Consider the following 18,422-nt stretch of genomic DNA (forward strand, 5'->3'; position numbering starts at 1 on the left):
GCCTTATCAGAAAGTTTGATGATATATTGAGGGATACTTATTAAGGAATATGTTTCGGTCATAACAGAGTAGGAAAAGAAAACGGTTTTACTGTACCTATATGTACAGAGAGTTGAAATGTACAACCTTAAGATTACAAATATGAAAAGTGTTTCACATTCAAAGTATAACATGGGCGTGTCAAGCTCGATTGATGAATGTGTTCATTTTTCGAAAAAGTCATAATATTAANGCTCGTGGATCTGGTTGCCGAGAGAGTTTGCATCTAACATAATCACCCTCGGCTAGTTAAGCTTCCGGGAGACGCTACTACATCATCAAGGCAAAACAATGCAATTAAACTGCAACCCACAGTTTTTTTATTGAACCTCATCAGTGCAAAAAACAACGCCCCGGGGTCCATTTATGTCCGTGGTTTTATTGCTGTGTACACAAACACGAGATTACACCTAGATTACAACGATATTGCAACGACCGATCGCATCACATAAGGCAATAAAGTTATTTGCTCAATTTCTATTTGGCCGAATAAAAACAAATGTTCCTTTTGTAGAGTACTTAACGTGCCTCACGGGAGAGAAGCTGCGTACTGATTTTCCATATGGATTTACCTTATGACAAGACAATATTGGAGTGGTTTTCTGGACACACAAGATGTCACGTGTGGGTCAACGTCATTAGGGCGATATTCAATACGCTATCGGGGACGCATCTCTATATCTGGGATGGTCCCGGCGACTGACACACCATCGATACATTTAGTGTTAATTAATGTAATATACACCTACTTATCAGAATTATCACCGATATTTATGCCAATATCTATTTCCGATGTCGTAAATCATACCTATCTCCCCAATCTCACAACCAAACTAATTATATAAGCACTTGTTTCATTTCCGGCTCGTTGTATCATCAGTTTCCGGTATAGGAGTTCAACGATGTTCAGGAATTCCAGACTGTGATTGGTATTGGATTTGTCATAAAACGATTCTCTGATACTGATATTGAATTTGAATTACATTACAGATATCAGTATATCAGTACCGACACGTTATCGTTCGGGGAAAAGTTGGTTTATTTTTATTTATCAATGATTTTATGCCTCTTCTATGGATTGTGTTATTTAGATCATTGTAATGTTTGTGTCATTCAAAAGAATTTCAAAATGCTAAACATACTGCAATTTGACGTTTTAATAACAAGAGGCCCATGGGCCTTAACGGTCACCTGAGTTATGTAAAAACTGATGTTATCGATGTTGCCAAATGAAAAAGAAATAATTTTGTAACAAATGTAACTTGAACTACATGTAATGCAAAAGTAGTGTGAAAGAGATCTGGGTAGTATATATTGTAGTATGTACAAATAGTGGTTCTGTCAGTCAGCTGAATTTCGGTAAAGCCCCCTAAGATTCTTCCATATATGAATAATATGTGGTTCTACCATATCTGGATCTGGAGAAGAAGATTTTTGAAATTTTAGTCAATTTGACCCTTTTTGGTCCCGCCCCTCAGAACCCTGGGGGCTGGAAACAATATCATTCACAATTAAACTATAGTTAAGTTTACCCCCTCCCCAGGGGGAAACTTGAGACCCAAGGTTATGAAATTCACAATATTGTTAAAGCAACTTAAGACCCTTCCATCTATGAAGATTATTTGATTCTACCATATCTGAGTCTTGAGAAGAAGATTTTTGAAATTTCAGTCAATTCGATCCTTTTTGGCCCAACCCATCAGCCCATGTGAGTCAGTCAGGGCTGATTTATGCATATCATCAAACTGCTATCAAATACTGATAATGCTAACCAAGTTTGAATTAATTCCAATGGAAATTAAACAAATGTTGTCCCAAAATGTGATATCCCTATATATACTTTAGTAAAGTTTCCCCCTCTCCCCAGGGGAAAACGTGGGACCCAAGGGTCATGGAATTCACAATTTTGGTAAAGCCCCTTAAGGCCGTTCCATTTATGAAGAGTATTTGACTCTACCATATCTGGGTCATGAGAAGAAGATTTTTGAAATTTCAGTCAATTCAATCCTTTTTGGCCCCACCCATCAGCCCATGGGAGTCAGTCAGGGCTGATATGTGCATACCATCAAACTGCTATCCAATACTGATAATGCTAACCAAGTTTGAATTAATTCCAATGGAAATTAAACTAATGCTGGTCCAAAATGTGATTTCCCTATATAAACTATAGTAACGTTTACCCCCTCTCCCCAGGGGGAAACATGAAATTTCACTCAGTTTGACCCCTTTTGACCTCGCCCCTCAGGCCCTTGGGATCTGGGGACCATATTATTCATATTTTGGTTGACCTTTGGCCATGGAAGGTTTCTGCAAAATTTCATTGAAATTAGTTCAGGGGTTTTGGAGAAGAAGTCGAAAAAGTTTAATTGTTTACGGACGCACGACGGACGACGCCGGACAAAAGGCGATCGCAATAGGTCACTTGAGACTTTGTCTCAGGTGACCTAATAAAAGCTTCACAACGAAAATGTGCAGAAAAACTATCCCGTTTGAATTTATAAAGTAGACAAATCACATTTTCAATTTTCTATTTAAGTCAAAATAACTTAATGCATGGGGTAATATGATGCATAGTCACTTTTCGGCTATTAAAAGAACAGTTTTGAAAATCACATGTTTTGTAATTTAACAGTATTGACAAATTGAAGAAAGGGATAAAATAAGTGAGAGTCTGATCATCTTAGTAAAATGTTTTATATTATATTAATAGCCTTAACTAATTTCATCTCAATCCATTCACATTCACATTTTATCTCGATGTCAACATTAATTAGAATATCGGACAATAACGATAGTTCGTCTTTCTCAATATGTCATATGTAACATTACATTATTATCTTTCAACTTCAGATGGTAAAGCCCCCATTTTTGTGTGGGAAGGGGGTTGGGTTGGGGTCAAAACAGATTAATTTTGTTTTGGTGTCTCCTAAGTACCTCCAGTAGTATTTTGTTATCGACGTTGAGTTAGGATCATAATTAATATTGCATTGCTAAAGTAGTGACGTCTCGTCCTATTTAACCTGATAAAGGTCTTAAATATATAACCTGATAAATGTCTTAAATATATAACATTTGAAATGAAACTATTGATTATAGCGATAACGTATGACTTATGATTTTTCACAATTTTTGATGTTAATAAAAAAAAAAGATTAAAAATATTATTTAACATTCAAATAAAGAGAAAAACGTATATTGACGATATATTGATAGTTCTATATGCTGATAGTTTTTTTAGATAATAGTAACACACTTACAATAGTTGCCAAAATTAACCATATCATTATCGAAGGAAGAACTATGCACACTGAACAAAAATAGCATACCTGTTTCTTTCAAAAGGTTGTTAGTGTTAAACGTATTGACCATCTTGTCACTTTCTTTGTTTCTATATCTGGAGAAGTAAATATTATATTGAAGGAATCGGTAATTTGAGTAAAAACATCATTGTCAGTTGCGTCAGTAGAAAAAAATGTAGCATTTGTTTCCAGATATAAACTATTGACAAACAAACAACAAACCTTGATTATCTTAACAACAATAGATCCAGGAATTACGTGACAACTTATAAATATCTTTTATTGCTGCTTGCTGTGTTGATGACAATCTAGCAATGGAACATTATTGTTAACAAAACGGACAGTTGCGTCTTAAAAATATTGCAGTGTTTTGCATCTTTCATCATTAAGAATAATTAGTTTTCCTGTTGTTATTCGCAAATTGATTATAACAACACAACTGTTTGCACTTCAGAGATATATATATGACAACCATAGTAAAACTAGGTTGGCAACAAAAAGATAAGTGATTTTAGAAAGGGTAGGGGCATTTTCTGATGCAAATTATCAGAAATGTCTAATGAGATAAGGTTTCGCATAAAATATCATTAAATTAAAGTTTAAAATTAAAATCTACGTTGACATTATTGATATTGATATTCATACATGTAGTCGGCGTAACGTGTTTCAAACGTATTTTATGTAGAAATGATAAGTGATAACCAATTTATGATTTATATAAATAACGACGTGAAAAATAATGAAACCATTATGTTCTCACTCGACTCATTGTTGATACATTGAACAATGTAAATTAAAAAAAACAATTTTCTTCAATTCAAAACAGCAAAAACTTAATTTTGTAGGCTAGAGAACAACAATGAAAAATTTGCTCCCGAATTAGTAGTTCCCATCATTAAAATAGGAATCCGCAAAGGAAAGGTATTTTCCATAACTTAAAGAACAAAGGAAAATACCGTTATTAGTCTCATTCAAAAATGCCATGGTTATCAGATATTTAAAAAAAAAAAAGAGAGTATAACCAAATGTTTCGAAATGGCAAACTTTGTCCGTTTCATCGACGACATCCACCATGCTTAACTTGGTAAAATGGTAGAAACGTCAGGTCCCCGAAGTCGTTGTAGGCACGGATATTCAGAGAAAGTGTTTTTCTCCTGCCCACACAACTCCAACAACCCGGGAGGAGTATAAATTGGTCTGGGGTGGATGTTGCGGTATGTGTGCTGTAGCGTTCGAATGAGGTGGCACTATAAATGATGCCGTTGGATGCACGGTCCCACTACAAACAGAACCCATTACATCTCCAGCACACACGCAGGCATACACACATAGAGATATATTAGCCAGGTGGCATATGACTAGTAGTTAGCGCCTGTTAAGGCAGCTCCTGCGAATTCCTCAAAATTGAATTGATCAATGCATATGCTAATTGTTTTAATTGTGCATCTATCTATTGTAAAGCGCTTGAGAATGGCTTATGCTAGCGAGATAGGGCGCTATTTCAAATGTTGTATATTATCATTGTTATAGAGAACCAATGTAGTGATATCAAAACCTACATATCAGTAATTCAAAGACGTTGACATTCATATAGCACAGTGAAATAGAACGCTTCTAGATAAGTTTATGATTGCTCCAACAAAACATAGTCTTCACCAACGTGCATATCTCGATACCCTGTTGCTGAAAGGTTATTTTTTCGTTCGAAAAATATCGAAAATCGTATATAGGCACTCCCCACCACCCCCACCCCCCACCCAACAAGTACCCACTATGAGGTTAACAGAACGTAAATTCATTGCTGCGTTTGGACGCTATCTTAGCTCAAAAAAAATGTGACGTTGCAGAATCGAATTCTGACAAATCATCAATTGCATTACGAAAATAAACTATCAATCATGATACAAATGACGTCATACTGGAAGCCGACGTAAAATTAATGTCAGCTGGAAATTGTCAATTACTGATGGCATGAACAGACAAACATTAAACTCAAGAAGAATAACGATAAAACACACAAAAAAACAACTGTCTGATTTCAGATTTCGGGTTCTTTTTACCAGTGCAATAATGATCTATATCGTTTTGTTAGTTTTATGTGTGAGTTATATCTCTGTCGCACGTCGCTACCAGATGCAGTATGACAAAGACAGGGAGCGGATCTCTTCCCAAGGGTAACCCTGCGTAGACCTAATTTGCATTCGGCCTGGCTACCAGGTCCCCAGGGTAGGACTGTAGCTGCTTGGTTTACCGAGCACGTGTGACAAGGACACTTTGGGATTAGGCAGTATCACCACTCGAAGAGGAGTAAATGCGGGCCTGAGTTCGGATTAATGTCACAACCTCAGCGTATAAACAAGATGGAGAGTAAAGGGGGAAAACAGGACAGATTACCCCTCATTTAAATCAAAAGCAATGCAAACGCGGCAAAGCAATTCAAGGATTTCCGCTGACGCAGCCACATCTATAGTTTGTATGCGATAGGTGCAGTGGGAGCGTCACGTGTTCTCTATGTCACGTATAGTCGGGGTTCGATTCCCAGGAAGGACATTTCAGATATGATATCTTACTATATGGATACCATACAGATTAAGGTAAACAATTCCACCACTTTTCTGCTGTACACAGACCTTCAAGTAGACAGTCCCACCATTTGATACATGGTACATGCCTCAAAAAGTTACCCACTTAATACAATTATGTAATTTACTCTATAATAAACAAAAATGCAATTTTGTTTGGGGGTAATTATATCCTTTTGAAATTATTCCTAGAAATGTGACGAAAATATAAATTAGATCCTCTTGAAGGGTAAATATTTCATGCACAGCATTTAATATCCGTAATGATGGCTCTTAGGAAAGCAAGAAAGTCGCCAACCAGCAAAGTTAAAGTGTTGAAGATTTTAATCAAATTAGACATTGAGGTATCACAAATGGATGAAGAATGGGATGAACTGGGTGGCATAGCCGAAGCACTGATTAACTGCCGATTACTAAGAGGGACATATCATAAAAATAATAATAATAATTCGAGGTTCTTATATACCGCTTTATCACAACCTAGTTCGTAGGTCGTCTCACAGCGATTCACAAATTATTTTCCGTAGTTATAGGGCCTTTGCAACCAGCCATATCGTTTTCAGCCGGTGCTGCCATTTCAGCGCTCACAGCTAGCATTATACAATTCTAGCACTGCCCAACCAAGTTCTCATTTGCAGCTGAGTAGACTGAAACAAGCGGAGTAAAGTACTTGCTCAAAGATACAACACAGTGCCGTGCCGTGACTCGAACCCACAACCTTTCGGTCACGAACACGGCGTCCTACCACTAGAATACCGTGCCTCCACATGCACATGTAGCAACGGAAACATACACAAACACAATACCGTGGAAGCATTACTGACTGATAGGACTTGAAATGAAAAGAGAAGCAGAATTATTAATGTTCAGATATGTATTCGTATTGTTTAATGACGTATGCCGAAAAGTTCGTTTTCTATTCTATTATTTTGAAATAGATATCGAATGACTTAAGAAGTAACATCAACTATTAGTTTAGTTTCGAATTTCGAAAAGTACATTGATATATATTGATAAAAGCATAGTACAAAAAAGTTCATTTACGCTTCAAGTTACACAATACATGAGATTATTACCTTTGTACAAATAAATAGATGTGTTCATAGGTAATGTACAAGAGCACTATTAAGATTTACATCAGGTATAATGCGTTTAATTTAAGCCCATGAATTTACATTGTAGCAAACAAAATAAGATTGATTTTAAAACCACACGACAGCTAGAACACACTTTTAAAAAGTCTAAAAGTTTATCTTACACACATCAGTACTTTGAAAAACGCTAACATGTTTAAAATTTATCGGAAAAAGACATAGATAACTGCATCCATTAGCAAGGTACGTCAGACACATGTTTTCTAGGTATGTAAAGACCTTGTGAAAAAATAGGGCTATACTTCGATAGCACGATGACCATGGAAAACATATAAATACCTTTACAATCAGACCAGAAACATTAGATGTGCCTATCAGCTCATCATTAATGATCAACATTAGTGCAGTTATTTTTTGCCTCTCATTTGGAATTCGGAAATGACATGCTTTGTGGGATATCAGTCGTGACTAGTCTTTTTGCAGAGGGTCAAGAACCCTGTACCGTAGCCGTACTCGAAACACTCGAGTGTTGCACTCATTGTAACGGTTACACTGTAGGTTACAGATCCCAGTGCAACATTCTAATTTATATTGTTTAAGGCACCTAACGGTTCTGTATATAAAGGAGCTTGCGTCCTTCGATCAGCCGTCATGAACATTGCAGTAAAAACGGAATCCTTGCAATGCGTTCCAAAAATCTCGTATTAAAACATTTCAAAAAAGTTACCAAGCCCTTTGTTGATGTGTTTAACAACTGCCACTAGAAATGTCAACATTCTGGCCACATTCAAGATTCAGTGTCCCGCTTTGGGTACACTGACGTTATATTGTTAACCTTTCTATGTAATGTCAAACCCAGGTGGCGGAATCAATAGCATTGAATTAGTTTAATAGCACGGCAGATTTATTTTTCATAGTAGCTCAACCATAATATGCAGAATACAAATTGCCTAAAAATATGGTCAATGTATTAAAACAGCATTTGGTTGATGTATTTTATGTGTATTTGATACTTTGTAATATACGTCAAAGAGTGTATAGGAATTGTATCAATACGATTAGCACGCCATGACTTCCCATAAACGACAAAAGCAAGAGGAGTTGAGTCTTACCCAACTTTCGAATGACAGGCCAGTAATTAACGACATCTCGTTGTGTCTAGCTATATATGGCACGGTATAAGTGGTTCCACAACACAAAAGGGTAAACAAATCCCGGTTAATGCTTGTCTCAGATCATTATGGTAGCCCATCGATAACACATATTTAAACAATTCTGTTGACTTTTGACTATATATTTGATCGTTAGAATGTATGATTTGCAATTTGCAAAGAGCGGCAATTTTCAAACTTTCCTTCTGAAAAGCTGCAATGAAGGGTGGAAACACATCGTTTAATGTTGACGATGCTTTGCAGCACTGTGCCGTTCAAACATATTCCATTGTAAGCAGTAGCTTATCTTTGGCGGAATGTTTGAACAGAACTAAAGGCAAACTCTTAAAATTTTATTTTTTAAATCATTGCTTGTATTTACGTTAAAACAACGTTTTTATCATTCTGAGTGGTTTCTCTCAGTTTATGATTTCACAAAGTGATGAAATAAACATTTTGCGGAGAAACTGTAGTGTTTTTCTATGGTAGCCGGGCGAAAAACTATTCGAGAGATTTTCATCATAAGTTGATTTTAACACCACGCCATGATTCGTCCTTTATTACTGTATAAGTATGACAATAATAACAGTTTCCGATTGGAACAATTTCACGTTAAATATATCTTATGTTATGAGTTTATACAAGTTCGTTGTAGTTTATTTAAGAGCCGTTAAACGAAATTGTGAAACATTCGTTTTTACGTATGATATTGCAGTGTCTACCATGTTTGAAGAGTTGTCTATGTGTTTAAGGACAAACTTTATTTCCCTGATTTTATAGAAGGCAACGTGTCTGTGTCATATACTATATAAGATCTTATTATCTGTCTTGAGTATTGTAATCACAAAAGAACAAACGGCACATATTTCCCACAACACCGGTACTATGGTGATACGCCAGTTCGTGTTTCAGGTCCGGTGTTTTTGTAGGATTTAATGGTGCCTGGCAGGTTATTTTAGAATTCCCTGAATTCATTTTGCTGCATTTGTATAGAGGAAGGGTCCAAACATTGTCCTTGTGTGTTAACGGTGTCATACATTTGCTCATCTATGGCTATGTAGTAAAATATTTCCACTACGTCAATCCCCTATCTGTACCCAGGTTGGGCACCCTACCTGATATAAATAAACACAGCCACTCGTTACATGTACACACTTCAAAGGTCAACACAATATCTCCGTATGTTGTTTAGATTACTTCAGTGTCATTTCATATCATATGTTTCGATAGAAAATTATCTTTCCTGTAAGAAAAGTCCGTTCTGTTCCCGGTTAGATATTCCTTCCCTGTTTCCATTACTCGATAGCAGGAATAATAGAGTGTTAATGGTTCCAAAGCTGCTCTTATCGACCACAAACAAGATAACTGGGAGACGGTGTATTATCCCGTATCTAAAGTATGATATTAGGTTGTATAATTGACTAGTGCGTTGATAATGGTACTGGTGGTATTACTAGCGCGTAGTACATACAAGGGTCGCCCTCATTATAACTAATCTGGTGAACTTTCGTGGCTATCAAATAAGATATCTTTAAGAAAAGCATATCCAGGAGTATACCTTGCTCTATTTTACAATACATATAAAATGAACAAAAGAAGTACAGATTGTGATAGTCAACTTGGACAAATGACCTCTGCACCTCTTAACTCGTTTTTAGAACTTTTTTTTATGATAATGGTTGATATAAACTGATATATTCAGTCTCTAAAGTGTTGAATAGAAAAATAATATAAAACAACAAGATATAAGCTTGGATATAAGATATAAGATTTAGGATAAATTTCAGTTGGGACTCGTTATTCCAGCCATCTTCCTTTCCATCGAATGTGGCTTCATTGCGAAATTAAACGTCACAGGGACACTAGTAGGACACCCGGATGTATCTTCTCGGTTTTTATGTACACTATGTCTGTTGCTGTCTTTGCGTATTTATTTTTTGGTCCACATTTGTCTTTGTGTGTATACGCGGCGCTTTGTTTTATCTATTTTGCTTTAATCAAATTACATCATTAGAGGATAAGTTTTATATTTAGCACATTATAGCTGTGGATACTCCTGATAGAACGCCGTATCTAGTTACGTCGAAATACACTGCCCGTCACATCATCATTACATTAGCGCCCTCTAATGTCCCTTTGTCTGGAATATTAATAGTTCACCACTACGCCTGTAAAACGCTATAAAACGGCGCCTAGTCAAGAGGACGACGACCTTATTTCACAGATTGTTCACAGTCGTTGTCGACCTTACATAAGCCCTGTCGTGTCCAAGCTAGATTACGCTTGTGGACGTTAACATATCTCCGTACTTTATCTACCGGGCTGATTTACTGCTGGTATACTATATGGACTCAACTACCAAACGATTTAAAAAAAAAAAAAAAAAACAATCTCGATTTTCATATAACTATGATTTTCATTGACTAAATTTTAACATCGGAAGAAATTCTGTATTAAGCTCGCAAGATATTTGGTTAGAAAGCGCTGATAATTTCACCATGTTTCTGGAACGGAAATATGTCTGACATCGTCAACGCCAGCTAGAAGGTGTTTACATGAAAGGATCACTGATAAATTCGAATAGGCATAGCACTTACTGACGTACATATACATTCTATAACATAACAGCTTGCATTGACAATGGGTTATTTTCACGTCTCTAACAGAAGTGTAAGTCGTGTACTTGTTGAATTAATGGTACCATAATGTTCTAAATATTTCTTTCGATCTGCTCAAAAAAGAGGACGCAGTGGGTCAGCCCTTACTTTTCCGAACATATACATTCAGTTAAATCACGCCTGGCATTTGCGATGGGTTATTTTCACGTCCAGAAAAGAAGTTTAGGTGATATAGTTGTTTGATAAATGGTATCATAACGTTTTAAAGTATTTATTTACGTCTGCTTAAAAAAAGAGATATAGTATGTCAGCTATGCTTTTCCTTACGCTCCAAGTCATTAACCATGTTAAATTGGAGGTTTTTCCTACCACAAGATGTAAAAACGGTAAACCATCATGGCTTTCATCGTAGAGTTAAATATATGTTGTGGTGGACAAAATGGAGTCATGCTGTTATCATCGGGGGAGATGGTGTCGTTATTTATCACCTGGGGGAACTAGCCCAATTCTGTCATTCATTTATGAAATGTACCTATCCAAATTTAATCAAATTAAGAACTTCATTAACTCAAATATATTACTGATTAAACAGCCTTTTTTGTATTTGATAATTACCATAGCTGTGCAAAAATAAAATCATGTAAATTCCTTAGAGCAAACTTTACAAAAACAGAGGCCGTTGTATAGGAATAACATGCATTAAAAGGCCATAATGACACCCTTGGGAGAACCCTCTTAATCGAAAACCGTCATCAGTTATGAAGATTTGTGCCTTTCCGGCAATATTCCTTAGCCCTGGGAGAGTCGACACTCAATCAAGGCTCGTCTATGATGAATGAGCTTTCATGAGCAATCTACGATTTTTCTGTTCCTTCTTTAATAAAACAAATAATGTATACATTATACCACTTATCATTTGTTTACCAGTATATTATTTTTTAGTATCATTTAAAAAAAAAAATGTTTACGATGTTCTAAAGTGTAATACATCTTCAGTGCAAAAATAAGATTCAAATTAGTTTTATAATTTTAAATGTTATAAATAAGGTTCAATATTGGGAATATGTATTGAATTTTGAATACTTTAATTTTATACATGACCGTAAAAAAAAGAATATTTTTGTGCGGAATCTTATGTAATTTATCAATGAGATAATTATATTATGAAACAGAAATTATTTTGTAACAACACATCATTTCTTTGAATGGTTTGTTTCGCGCAAATGAACCCAATTGTTTTCTGATTGATATGGAGTGAAGACTCATTCATCCTTTCATTTATTATGACACTCGTATCAATCCATTCCTACACTCTGAGAGTCTCTCAAACCGAGTTTAGAAAACGGATAATCTACTGCAAACAAACCCAGATTAAGTCACCGTTCACGATTTGCAATGAATTCACCACACCTATTCATCTCTGTAGCCACTGCTGATTATAATAGTATGACGTATCAATATCATGTCACGTGACCATTATCAGGGTATGAGTGGTCGGGAGACATCTTGGCATGCGATATAGTTACTACGAATAACAAGATAGCATCCAGAACCGGATATTATGGTATGCATTTCGAGACATCTGTACCTTTTGCCTAAGTCACGTAACGAATCGAATACGGATATGTATTTAAGTACTGTGGTTGATTTATGCTAGTCAGTTGTTACGTCATTTTGCCCCAACAAACGAATTTGCTTGAATCTCGTTCGTTCTTTCGTCCAAACAGTCGAAACGATCACACATCACAAAGCAAAAAGACGAAAAAAAAGTATAATGGCACAAATCAGGTAAAGCAAAATGTGTGTGACGTACAGCAATATTTAGAGAAATTATTGCTAGTATATAGGATTACTTTGTTGTAATCGTAATATTACAAATAGGCTGAGTTTATCTGAATTTTGAATTGATATGAGCTTAATTAATGTAACACATGTACATATCAAACTCTGCACTGAGTTTCAGGTTACTCTATCATGTTTTTGTGATTTGAAAACCATACTCTCTTCTCTAGCGGTAATGACTCTTTTGGAAAAGAAGTGTTCTAAAACTTAAAAATATAAGTGTTGTTATGTATGTCACAATATTGTGTTTTGTTCACATTCGTAGTGCTAGAATTGTCAATCAAATGAGTAAAATATCGACAAATGTAAACACTTACAAAGCTTCTTCGATAGCAAATATAAAACAACACTTACGTATTTTCGATTTCAAGAATTCACAGTAGCGTCTTTATCCTCTTTGAAAGGAACTGAATTTTTGTACGTATAAGTTTGTCAAAGTTAAAACCAGATATTTATATATATAACTGACGGACGTGTGGGAGTAAAGAAAATAAACACCCTATGCCTGACTTCAGATAGGGTGTCTACTCACGCCCCTAATCCACGATCAAACAAATAAACCATTATTAGACTACCATTGGATTAAGTTACATGACCACGTGTGACCTCCACGACAATCTGAGATAGGGCGAGAGTTTGTAGCTGGGTACCCGGTCAAGGTACAAGCCAAACAACGCTTGAATTCCACAGAGACCAGGCACGGTCGCCATCAATGGCCTCATCGTTTTGGTGTTATACACTCCTCCACCCATTTAACTCCTGTTTAATTTCAATTGACTTCCGTCGGAAGTTGTCATTCGCGTTGGATCACGTTTACCGTTAATGCATTTGGAGTGTAAAAAGGAAAGAAAAACTGTGACAGTCTTGTTAATTGAGTGAAAGTACTTTACATGGCTTGTTGTTAATATATAATGTTATGAAGGGTTCATTTAAAATATTTTTCTCTTTTCGCTGTATTTCTAAAAATAATTATGAATATTTAGACATGGATTTTCATTTATTTTCACCTTAGGATGATTGATGAGGCTAAAATTAACAAAATTACTGTATGATGCAATAACGCAGTTTTCTTTCTCTGGCTGTCTGTATCGACTGAACAATATGTTAAATAGGTGTTTCTATACATGGTATTACAAGTGAAAAACTTAAGTAATTGTAAAGTAGGATTTCTAAGCTTGAATCGATAAATTGATTCCTAGGTTTCCGATGCACTAGGGGATTTGTGGTCTACAAGCAGCGACACCAATCTAGACGTCCTTTGACACTAAAACACACATTTGAATAAGAGGTTAAAGTATCATTTGTATTATTCTTCCTAGCTTGAATGTTAGCCACTGCATTTAAATCCGTTGGATAACAAATCCCTATTAAGCCATTCTTTTAAGAGACCACCATTTTCCAAATTCACTAAGCGGCTTATTTGTATATTACTTTCTCTTATACGAGACACTTTATGTTACACGACCAATTTTAGCCTTCCCTTTGATAGCCTTGTATTACATTTTAACGGTAAATGTTTTGTTCAGCTGGACACTTTGCTTCTAAATTCTTGTTTAACTGCGAAAGCATTTACGATTTTTACAGTTTTCAACGTAATTGTTTTATGTATTCTGCTATAATCATTTTTGTTTTCCTTTTAATCTGTTTGTATTTGAAGGAGACCAATGTCATGGTGGTAAGACAAATGTCACATAGCCGATTCAGATCCAGGAAAAGCAACAAACTGAAGTCATTCTGAATCATACCCATAATTTAAAGGCCGAAATCTGACGTGCACATCGGTCATCAAACATAGATATAGGGATAAAAGACTAATAAAACAATTCAGTAGCTTGTTCCCTCCCAAGTGTCCCTCAGGATGGCTGGCACACGTTTGCAGTCTCATCTGATACAGTGAATGATTGGAGGCATTAGGGACGAAACGACCTCAACCTATTCTCAAACTTTAAATGGGTAAGAAGTCCGACTCGCTTAATTGGAGTCTGGCGTTCGAATGCGAGTGTCAAGTGGACCACTTTTGGTAAGCAGAACTGGCGCTGTGGGATGAACCAAACATCCGGTTAAGGTGCCAAACACCGACGCTCATCAGATACCATAAAATGTGTTGGTTGATACAGACAGCAGGACGGTGGCCATGGAAGTCTGAAATCGCTCTTTTAGTCATTTATGTGCAAACAATCGTAGCAATTGTCACACATTGAAACTAAAAAGTGACGACCGAATTACAACCTCTCAGCTGTAAACTACACTCAACTTGGATATTGACATAGAAACAGACATGGGGAAAGTACTTTGTTTGAACATTGCTTGACATCAAGCATCTCTCCTGATTCACGTGCATGTGTCTGGATATTAGTGATGTAAAGTGTAGGTATGTTAGATGTTGGAAGCCGTTAGCACGCCGTGTAATCAAGTACATGAATTATATACAACGTTGATTAAGGAGGCACGGTAGTCTAGAAGTAGGACGCCGGGCTCGTGACCGAAAGGTTGCGGGTTCGAGTCACGGCACGGCACTGTGTTTATCTTTGAGCAAGCTACTTTACTCCGCTCGTTCCAGTCTACTCAGCTGTAAATGATTACGTGGTTGGGCAGTGCTATAGTTGTTGAATGCTAGCGGTTAGCGCCGAAATGGTAGCTACGTCTGTATGCTCCCCATGGAGTTGAGAAAGGTATTGGCTGGTTGCAAAGGCCTTATAACCACGAATAATAATTTATGAACCGCTTTGAGACGACCTACGAACTAGGTTGTGAAAAAGCGGTATATAAGAACCTCGAATTATTATTATTATTTGATATGTGCTATAATGCTAAGTAACCGTCTAGTTGTAACAAGGTTAGGGCGTTGTTGTAAGTTTTAACGCAAAACGCGAATTATTAAGTTTTTCGTATCACTTATTCCAAATGCAGATTCTTACTTAAAAAGTTTTCGGCAAATTTGAGTAAAATGTGAGCGTGTGACCGTATAAGGCATTAGCTACCATTACATAGGTCTAAGGGGTATTATAAATATTGTTAATGGAAGAAATTTATAATTGATATATAAATAATAGACTTAGGAAGCAAATTAATTGTGTTCATAGATATTCGTTTTGGCAACACAAAGGAAATAATATATGAACAAATAACAAAAGATATTTTGCGATTCTGTGATTTTGATGAAGAATGTATTTTCCTAGGTGTAATCTGTCACTATGACTGACACCATAGGTAGCAGTGTACAGTAGCGTACGGTGGCCATGGGTGATATTTTTATACAATGAATATCCCCTGTTATATTATATGTATCATAATCAAAAATAAAATCAGCACTAAAATTGGCATATACATGATGAAGTGGACTATGTGGGCTTCATAATTTTTCAAAAAATCAACAATTCGAATTTTGTTTGAGACTACAGTTTTGGGCATTTACAAATCTGTGTGTCTACACAACAAAAGCTAGCTTTTCATGTAGTCTATTTTTGTACTCAGCACATGTGTAAATATTGTGAAAAATCCACCGGAATGACCTATCCTAAAACGTGAGTATTTCTGTTACCAAGAAGGCGATATTTAATTGATGACAGTTTTTAAGAAAAAAATCTACTTGCCGGGTCAAATGCTTGGTTAAAAATCATGATTTTTTGCATTTCCCAAATCTGGGGAAAACAATTTTTGAAAAAAAAAGTCAATTTTCTAAACAAAATGTATTCAAAATGTAGTTTATAAATATATATATATATATATATATAGGTGTATTGTGCAGGTTGAATCCACTATCCATGTTTATCTGAGACATGCCCTTTATGTTTAGGATTAGGGCATTTCTACTGTACTCTGCAACCATACCGATCAAAAAACTACTGAAAGCCATAGCGACAACTAAAACACCTATACAGAGACTTCAACCGTGTTTAATTACTACTCCAGTCCTAGATAAAGATTAAAGCCCCAGACAATGACTAATACCAAAAACAAGGAGTTAAACCTAAACAATGGCTTTAGACTCCTGACAAGGACTAAAACGTCTATTACATGTCTAGTGAAGGATTAAAGCCCGAGGCAGCAACTTAAACCCCTTGGTAAAGAATTCGAATTCGAGAGAAAAGAGGACTCAACACTCAAAACTAGCACTGATGGCATAGACAAGAGCTAAAAACAATGGACAATGACGTGAAACTTAAACAAAGACACAAACCATCAACAAAGATGTAAGCTTTAAACAAGATTTTAAACTAAAGCCCAGGACTAAAACAACAGAAAAGAACCTACAGCGCCTGGATCAGTGGGGCGACACGAACCGAACATGTACTAAATCCCTAAGAAAGCGTATACAATCCTAAATGAAATATTTCAACTAAAGTGAAGAACTTAAAATCAATGGCTTAACCGAAACCTTTAAAAAATTAATTAACACCATGGACAATGTTGGTGTAAATGCTCTAGACAAGGGGACTAAAAGCAGTTCAAAAAGAGTAAAACCCTAAAGACAAACTTGTAATCCTTAACATTTTATAAAAGTCCTAGGAAAGTAATGAAACCCCTGGACAATAATTAAGAACCTACTTATAGTTTTGAAGTACTAAGGGATTACGCAGAACATTTCTATATGTCATGTCGAATTGTACATTGGGAAGGTTTAATGATGGAAATAAATGAGCAGATCGCCAGCATCAATCGTTCCAAGTTGACCTACCCAGTATAATGTTAGAATATAACGTCAGAGTTTCCGCTAAATGGGTCTCTGGTATGGCTGCTAAGTGCCTTTGGCTCCTTATTAGGTATGAAATGTCTACTAATTAATTTCAATCTAACCATTTGTGGGAAATATGTGTGAAATGTTGACGAACGATTTCTCTTACTTTGACATTTTATTATTTTTATTTACGGCGTCACAAACGTAGAAATATAAAACAAGTAGAAAAGAAAATGTTGGTACGTCTTCGTTCAGTTGCATGTTTATCACTAGTGGTACCAAACTGCGACTTTACATTAAACACTGCCATTTTACAGTACCTATTCACCACTCAAACTTAAATATTTACATTTGCATGGCATTGTCACTATATAGCCTCTTTGAAAGCTGTGTCGTCGATTGGACTTTAATTACCATGCATCACGAGACACAATTCTTAGCGTATTAATGCAACACTGACCGGAACTACAATATCCAATATAAATAAACATGACGGCTGCTGAAATAGCGCTGGGCATTGTGAGATTTGACAACGTCATTGTAAATTTAAGTGCAAAATAAAAAATAAAATAAAAATCACTTTTATTACAACGAAAACAAGACCAAGGTCTGCAATATCGTACAAAATGCACATCGGTTGAAATCACCAATTCCGGCAATGGAAACATTTTAACGCTCATGCAATTTATCAGAAATATCGTCTGTTATACTGCACTGATCAACAGGGGTTCGTTACAAATGTCTGAAATACACATATTATATAGACCTACTGACACATATGTTACAGACCTACTGATATGAGTCACAGCACACATAAACATTTCAGACATTTGTAACGAACCTGTGCTCCGTCGCAAGATCACTCACTTCAAACGCTATCAGTTTCACGCGTCTCGCATCCACGGTTCCTCAGTTTCTGACGACATGTCAAATAACGAGGCTGTTATAGAATCTACCGACTGTTGTCAGGTTCCCATACAATCAACAAATAAATTCACGCCTGGATTCTTCACAAAATGAGCAAAGAGAAAAGTTCGAATTAACTTCCAAAAATAACTCCCTCGTGGAGGGCAAGGTCGGATTTACGGTGTTCACTGTATTTGTCCATGCGCGAAATTT

Source organism: Mizuhopecten yessoensis, unplaced genomic scaffold (assembly GCF_002113885.1).
Source record: "Mizuhopecten yessoensis strain PY_sf001 unplaced genomic scaffold, ASM211388v2 scaffold5229, whole genome shotgun sequence".
Classification (NCBI taxonomy): Eukaryota; Metazoa; Mollusca; class Bivalvia; order Pectinida; family Pectinidae; genus Mizuhopecten; species Mizuhopecten yessoensis.